At 39.4% G+C, this 7,801-nt stretch overlaps 1 pseudogene; it reads left to right on the top strand.

The window, feature by feature from the left end:
• Positions 1–1,525: 1,525 nt before the first annotated feature.
• On the top strand, positions 1,526–2,921 carry LOC112411758 (heat shock protein 75 kDa, mitochondrial pseudogene; annotated as a pseudogene).
• Positions 2,922–7,801: the final 4,880 nt, after the last annotated feature.

The raw sequence follows: 7,801 nt of genomic DNA, 5'->3' as shown, positions 1-7,801 counted from the left end.
TATGTTTAATTTTATAAGAAACTGACAAGCTGTTTTTCAGAGTGGCTGTACCATTTTGCATTCTCATAGCAACGTATGAGAGTTTCAGTTGCTCCACAACTTCATCAAGACCTTGTATTGTCAGTTGTTTGTTTTTAATTGTAGTAATTCTAATAGGTATGTAGTTTATCTCATGATTTTAATTTGTCTTTCCCTAATGACTACTGCCTAATGATGCTGAGAATCTTTCCATGTACTTACTTGCCATCAATATGTCTTCTTAGACGAAGTATCTGTTGAAATTTTTTGCTTTTTTGAAAACTGGTTTGTTGTTTTCTTATTGTTGACTTTGGAAAGTTCTTTATATATTCTAAATACAAGGCCTTTGTCAAACATATGATTTGCAAATATTTTCCCCCAACCTGTGACTTGTCTTTTCATTCTCTTAACAGTAACTTTGACAATGTATAAGTCTTTAACTGTGATAAGTTTAATTTATCAATTTTTCTCATATAAATCTTGCTTTTATTATATCTAAGAATTCTCTACCTAACTCAGGCCCACAAAGATTTTTTCCCAGGTTTTCTTTAAAAGTCTTATAGCTTTATGTTTTGCATTTAGTTCTGTTACCCATTTTGAGTTAATTGTGTACAAAATGTGAAGTACAGGTCAAGGTTCATTTTTTTTTGCACATGGATGTTCAGTTGTTCAGCACCATTTTTTTTTCAGTCTCTAAATATTTTTTTTTATTGGAGTATAGTTGCTTTACAATGTTGTGTTAGTTTCTGCTGTACAGCAAAGTGAATCAGCTATACGTATACATATATCCCCTACATTTTGGATTTCCTTCCCATTTAGGTCACCACAGAGCACTTAGTAGAGTGCCCTGTGCTATACAGTAGTTTCTCATTAGTTATCTATTTTATACATAGCATCAATAGTGTATATATGTCAATCCCAATCTCCCAATTCATACCACCCCGCCTTTCCCCCCTTGGTGTCCACACATTTGTTCTCTATGTCTGTGTCTCTATTTCTGCTTTGCAAATATTTTTTTTTTTTTTTGCGGTACGCGGGCCTCTCACTGTTGCGGTCTCTCCCCTTGCGGAGCACACGCTCCGGATGCGCAGGCTCAGCGGCCATGGCTCACGGGCCCTGCCGCTCTGCGGCATGTGGGATCTTCCCAGACCGGGGCACGAACCCGTGTCCCCTGCATTGGCAGGCGGACTTTCAACCACTGCGCCACCAGGGAAGCCCTTCAGCACCATTTTTTGAAGAGACTATCCTTTCTCCATGGAATTGCCTTTGTATCTTTTTCAAAACTCAACTGACCACAATTCTGTGAGTTCACTTCTCAAGTCTCTATTCCATTCCATTGATCTGTATGTCTATATTTTCATCAGCATCTCGTTGTCATAATAACTGTAGCTTTACAGTAAGTATTGATGTCAAGTAGTATGAGTCTCCCAACTTTGTTCATTTGCAGAATTTTATTGGATGTGCACCTCTGCCTTTCCATATACATTTTAAAAATCAGTTTGCAGACATGGCTCGCCAGCTGCGGACGCTGCTGCTGTGGGGCTGCCGGCTGCGGGCTGCAGCACTGGCGGCGGCCCTGGCGGCGGCCCGGGGAGGACAACCAGTTCTGTGTCCTTGGAGGCCCCCAGCCCGGTCCTGGAGTCCCAGGCAAAGCCTGGCTTCACGCTCCCACAAGGGACGGCTGTTCAGCTCCCAGGCTACTGAGCAGCGTCAGGAGGAGCCTCTGCACTCCCTCAGCAGCAGCTCGGAGACCGTGCAGGGTTCTGTTTCCAAACATGAGCTCCAGGCTGAGAAAAAGAAGCTTCTGGACATCGTTGCCCGCTCCTCGTACTCAGAAAAAGAGGTGTTTATACGGGAGCTGATCTCCAACGCGAGTAACGCCTTGGAAAAGTTGCGTCATAAGCTGGTGTCTGAAGGCCAGATGCTGCCAGAAATGGAGATTCACTTGCAGACTGACACCGAGAAAGGCACCATCACGATCCAGGACACTGGCATCGGGATGACACAGGAGGAGCTGGTGTCCAACCTGGGAACGACTGCCAAGTCGGGGTGGAAGGCCTTTTTGGACACGCCTCAGAGGCAGGCAGAGGCCAGCAGCAAGATCATCGGCCAGTTCGAAGTGGGTTTCTACTCGGCCTTCATGGTGGCTGACAGAGTCAAGGTCTATTCTCGCTCGGTGGACACGGGCAGCCCTGGGTACCAGTGGCTTTCAGAGGGCTCTGGGGTGTTTGAAATCGCCGAAGCCTCAGGAGTAAGAACCGGGACCAATATCATCATCCACCTCACGGCAGACAGCAGAGTTCACCAGCGAAGCTCGGGTTGGAGATGTGGTGACAAAGCACAGCAACTTTGTCAGCTTCCCCTTGAACCTGAACTGAAGGCGCATTAATACCCTGCAGGCCATCTGGCTGATGGACCCCAAGGATATGGGCGAGACGCGGCACGAGGAATTCTACCGCTACATCGCTCAGGCCCATGACAAGCCCCGCTACACCCTGCACTACAAGACGGACGCACCGCTCAACATCCGCAGCATCTTCTACGCGCAGGAAACGAAACCAACCATGTCTGACGTGAGCCGGGAGCTGCGCTCCAGTATCCCACTGTACAGCCGCCAGGTCCTCATCCAGACCGAGATGGGGGCCGCCCGGCACTTCCTACGCATGCGGCAGCTGGCCAAGCCCCAGGAGGAGCGCGCTCAGCTGCTGCAGTCCACACTGGAGATCAACCCCAGGCACAGGCTCATCAAGAAGCTCAATCAGCTGAGAGACAGCGAGCCTGACCTGGCCCAGCTGCTGGTGGATCAGATCTACGAGAACGCCATGATCACAGCGGGGCTCGACGATGACCCGCGACCCATGGTGAGCCACCTGATCCACCTGCTTGTCAAGGCCCTGGACTGACACTGACAGCTGTGAAAGCCCCAGGTCCTCCTGCACTGTTAGGGCTGCAGGAGAGGGGACAGATGAAACCGTGGGACAAGGTAGCCTGAGACAGTTTTGTTACCTTTGGCAAGATCCTGATCAATATTTTCTTATTCTGAGGCAGCCGTGATCTACTTTCATGCACTCTTGGGAATGTTCTACTCTCTTATATGATTTCTACTTCTACTATTTTTTATGAAAAATAGATGCCATGAGGATGCATTTTCATTAATAGAGGAGTTATGTAAAATGTAAATGAAACACAAAAACAAAAATACTTTTCAAGTTACTGCAAACCCATGTTGGAAGGATATAAACAATTCTATTAAATATTATTTTTGAATCCAATTCTATAATAAGAAGTTATTGGAGTCTACCAAGGAGCAAGTATGGTCTCAAATTACATATAACAGAATTCAATCAACGGTAACTGTAAGCATACTCAAGAATAGAGAGTAAGGAGCACCAAGAATACATGGGATGTGTTTCTCTGAGATGAGAATGAGTATTCACAGGGGATGGTTTAAAAATGAAGTACAATTTTAAATTAAAGAACGGGGGGATGCGGACAATGACACAGGAAGGACTGGATGCTGCCGATGAGAACACCTGCTTTTGAGCTTTATTTACTTAAAAAAAATCAATTTGCCAATAAATGCAAACATACTTGCTAGGATTTTTATTGGAATTGGACCAAATACATAGATCAAAAAGAGGAGAATTGACATCTTAAGTATACTGAGTCTTCTAATCCATGAAAAGTCTTCTTTTTATTCATTTTATCAGTGTTTTATAGTTTTAAGCATACAGATCCTGATAAATTTATACCCAAATATTTATTTATTGAGTTGGGGCGCTATTATAAATGGTACTTATTTTCAATCTTGATTTCCAATTGTTTATTGTCTTTACAGGCATACCTCAGCAATATATTGTGGGTTTTGTTCCAGACCAACCAAGCCAAACGTCGCAATAAAGTGAGTCACATAACTTTTTTGATTCCCAGTGCATATAAAAGTTATGTTTACACTATCCTGAAGTCTATTAGGTTGGCAATAGCATTATGTCTAAAAAAACAAGTACAGACCTTAATTTTAAAATACATTAGTGCTGGGCTTCCCTGGTGGCGCAGTGGTTAAGAATCTGCCTGCCAATGCAGGGGACATCGGTTCTAGCCCTGGTCCACGAAGATCCCACATGCTGTGGAGCAACTAAGCCTGCATGCCACAACTACTGAGCCTCTGCTCTAGAGTCCGCAAGCCACAACTACTGAGCCCTTGCACCACAACTACGGAAGTCCATGCACCTAGAGCCCATGCTCCGCAACAAGAGAAGCCACTGCAGTGAGAAGCCCACACACCGCAATAAAGAGTAGCCCCTGCTCGCCACAACTAGAGAAAGCCCATGAGCAGCAACGAAGACCCAACACAGCCAAAAATAAATAAATAAAAAATTAAAAATAAAAATACATTAGTGCTAAAGAATGCTAACCATCATTTAAGCCGTCAGCAAGTGTTAATAGTAACATCAAAAATCACTAATCACAGATCACCATAACAAATATAATGAAAAAGTTTGACATGTTGTGAGAATTACCAAAATGTGACACAGGGATATGAAGCGAGCAAAAAATGGCATTGATAGATTTGCTCAACACAGGGGTGCTACAAACCTTCAATTTGTAGAAAATGCAGTATGTGTGATGGACAATAAGTGAAGTTCAATAAAATAAGATATCCCTTTATATAAGAATACAATTGCTTTTTGCATTTTAATCTCATAGCTTGAGACCTTACCAAACTCACTTTTAAATTCTAGGAGCATTTTTGTAGATTCTTTGAGACCTTCTTCTTAGGCAGTAAAGTCATCCAGAAAGTTTTATTTTCCATTCTGAATGCCTTTTCTTTTTCTTGCCTTGTTGCACTGGCTAAGAGTTCCATTATGAATGTTGAGTAGAAGTGGTATGGCAGACATACTTACCTCATTAAATATAATGTTGCTACAAGATTCTATAGATATCCTTAATCATGTAAAACAAGTTCCCTTTTACTCCTAGAGTACTGATAATTTTATCATGAATAAATGTTGAATTATATCAGAAGTTTTTTCTGCAAGTATTAAAATAATCAAGTGATTTTTCTTCTTTTGCCTGCTAATGTAGTAAATTACAATAATACATTGACTGTTAAAACAACCTAGCATTCCCAGGATAAACCCTATTTTGTTGTAATGTACATTTTTACATATGACTAGATTCCATTTGCAAATATTTTGTTGAGAATTGGAGCATCTATGTTCATGAAGATCTATAGTTTTCTTGTATTCTTTGTTTTGGTATCAGGTAATTCTGGCTTCATAAAATGAGCTGGGAAGTGTCCTGCCCTCTTTTATTTTCTGGAAGGGGTTGTATATAATTGTTATAATTTCTTCCATAAATGTTTGGTATGACTCACCAGTTAAATGACTTGGGCCTGGAGTTTTCTTTCTAAGAAAGTTTGTAACTACAAATTAAATTTCTCTCATAGAAATCAAACTATTCATGTAATTTATTTCTTCATGAATTTTGTAATTTCTGTTTTTCAAGGAATTGGTACATTTCATCTATGTTGTCATATTTATAGACATAGAATTGTTCATAGTATTCCCTTATTATACTTTCAGTATCTCTAGTGTTTGTAGTGATACCCTCTCTTTCATTCTTGAGATTGGAAATTTATGGCATCTCTCTCTTTCCTTTTCTTGGTCATCTGGCCAGATGTTTATCTTTTTTTATTATTATTTCAAAGAACTAGATTTTAGTTATGTTAATTTTCTCTAATGTTTGTTTTCAATTTCATTGATTTCTGTTCTTTGTAATTTTCTTTTTTCTGCTAGCTTTGAGTTTAGTTTGTCCTTTTCTTAGTTTCTTAAAGTGAAAACATAGATTATTGATTTGAGGCCTTTCTTCTTTTCTAATGTACGCATTTTTAGCACTATAAATTTTCCTCTAAGCACTGTTTTAGCTGCACAGATTTTAGTATGTTAACTTTCATTCAGTTCAAAATATCTTAAAATTTCCTAGGAGGTTTCTTTGACCCATGAATTATTTAGAAGTATATTTTTAGTTTCTAAATATTTGGAGTTTTCCATATATCTTTCTATAATTGTAGTTTAATTTTGCTATGACCAGAAAACATACTTTGTATGATCTCAATTCTTTTAAAACTGTTCAGGTTTGTTTTATGGCCCAGGATATGGTATACCTTGGTGAATGTTCCTTGTGCACTTGAAAAGAATGTGTATTCGGTTGTTGTTGTGTTTAGAGTTCTACAAAAGTCAAATAGTTGATAATGTTGTTCAGATCTTCTATATACTTGCTGGTTTTCTGTCTACTTGTATTGATTACTGAGAGGATTTTGAGGTCTCTAAGTATAATAGATTTGTACATTTCTCCACTCAATTTTATCAGGTTTTATTGTGTATCTTGAAGCTCTGCTTTTAGGTGTACACTATTAGGATTGTTATATCTTCTTGCCAAGCTGACATTTCTTATCAGTATATAATGTCCTTGGTATTTTTCCTTGATCTGATATTAATAAAGCCACTCCAGCTTTCTTTTTATTCGTATTTATATTGTATACGTGCTTGCATTACTTTGTTTTAAATTTGTCTATATTCTATAGTCAGGTCCTGTATTATTTTTTTAACCCTGTCTTTTAATTAATGTGGTTGGAAGATATACATTTAATGAAATCATTAATTTATTTGGATTTAGGTCTACCATTTATTTTGTTTGTCCTCTCTGTGTTGTTACTCTGTCTTCCCTTTTCTGCATTTTACTGGATCTTAAAATTTTTAGTATTTTACCTATTGGCTTTTTATTATATCTTTCTGTAAAATTATTTTAGAGTTTGCTCTGGGAATTACAATATACGTACCTAACTTTTCAGTTTACTTAGAATTCACATTTTACCACCTCAAGTGAAATGTAAGAGTCTTACAACCATATTGTTCCTCTAGCCTTCCCCTTTATGTTGCAATTGTCATATATATTACATCTACTTACGTTGAAAACCCCATCAGACATATTATAATTTTTGCCTTTGAGAGTCATAATTATCTTAAAGAATTTAAGTAGAAAAAAATATTATATTCTATTTATCCAGATATTTATCATGTGTATTACTTTTTCTGTCATAGTTTTCTGCATCTCAATTACCATTCACTTAAAGTCAAGCCCAAAACTTGGGTGTCATCTTTTATTCTTTTCTTGTCCTCACACTCCATGTCCAATTCATTAGCAAGCTAGCTCCACTTGCAAAAGTATATCTTGAATATGTCTACTTCTCTCCTTCAAATTCATGGCACCCCAGCCTGGGCCATCATTATTTCTTACCTGTGTAATTGTAACAGTATCCTGACTGATCTCTCCTTCCACTCAGTCCCTGTTCATGCCATTTCTCACACAGCAGCCAGTGTTCAAAGTGGGTCTTTTGTTTGTTTTATTTTATTTATTTATTTGTTTATTTATATTTTTAATAGAAATTTATTGGAGTATAATTGCTTCACAATACAGTGTTAGTTTCTGCTGCATAACAAAGTGAATCAGCCATATGCATACACATGTCCCCATATCCCCTCCCTCTTGAGCCTCCCTCCCATCCTCCCTATCCCACCTCTCTAGGTCATTGCAAAGCACCAAGCCCATCTCCCTGTGCTATGCTTCTGCTTCCCACCAGCCAAATATTTTACATTTGGTAGTGTATATATGTCGATGCTACTCTCACTTCGCCCCAGATTTGGCCTCCCACCCCATGTCATCAAGTCCATTCTCTACGTCTACCTCTTTATTCCTGCCCTGCAACTAGGTTCATCAGTAC

The sequence above is a fragment of the Neophocaena asiaeorientalis genome, unplaced genomic scaffold (genome assembly GCF_003031525.2).
Source record: "Neophocaena asiaeorientalis asiaeorientalis breed wild unplaced genomic scaffold, Neophocaena_asiaeorientalis_V1.1 scaffold449, whole genome shotgun sequence".
NCBI classification, from domain to species: Eukaryota; Metazoa; Chordata; class Mammalia; order Artiodactyla; family Phocoenidae; genus Neophocaena; species Neophocaena asiaeorientalis.
Note: the sequence above shows the minus strand (reverse complement) of the source record. Positions and strands in the feature narration are given on the sequence as shown.